The following is an 819-nucleotide window of genomic DNA, read 5'->3' on the forward strand; positions in this document are numbered from 1 at the left end:
AGACGACAAGGAGTTTCAGTCGGTTGAGGAGGAGGTAAACTTTCTAATTTTAATGATGTTGTGCTGATTCTTTTCATGTTTATCATTTTTCTCCTTGTCAACATCTGCCTGAGCCCCTAGAGATTTTGATAGAAATAATAAAAAAAAAAAGTTATCTATAACAATACCAGGAGAATCCAGTAATGGATGTACATGTGCAAGTGGCTTATGAAGCCATACAGACCAAGTAGCTAATTATTAAAACACCAAGGACTTACTTTGTTTACTAGGGTTCTCTTTCTGTTTCGTGTCTCTGAACAGATGCAGAGTACGATAAGGGAGCACAGGGGTTTTCAACAGATATTGTGAAGGTAAGAGATCTGAATGCCTTACTTCATGTTTAATATTTTATTTTTTCCTATTTTTCTGTTTTAGTCACTTCATTTCCACAATGCTCCCCTGCCCCTGAAGGTTTCTTTTCACATTGCATTACTTCCAGGGTTTCCAACAACCACGAAAAGCACAGAAATGTTAGGGAATTGCTTTTCCTGGACTGGAAAAGTCATGAAAATTAATACAGTTTCATAATACAATACATTTTTGTTGTGAATATGATTTTTTTTTAGACATGCATTGTTCTAAAATATTGCCTTGCATTACTTCCAGGGTTTCCAACAACCACGAAAAGCACAGAAATGTTAGGGAATTGCTTTTCCTGGACTGGAAAAGTCATGAAAATTAATACAGTTTCATAATACAATACATTTTTGTAGTGAATATGATTTTTTTTTAGACATGCATTGTTCTAAAACATTGCCTATTGTGTGTGTGTGTGTGTGT

This window comes from Sinocyclocheilus grahami, unplaced genomic scaffold, assembly GCF_001515645.1.
Source record: "Sinocyclocheilus grahami isolate Dianchi unplaced genomic scaffold, SAMN03320097.WGS_v1.1 scaffold599.1, whole genome shotgun sequence".
NCBI lineage: Eukaryota > Metazoa > Chordata > Actinopteri > Cypriniformes > Cyprinidae > Sinocyclocheilus > Sinocyclocheilus grahami.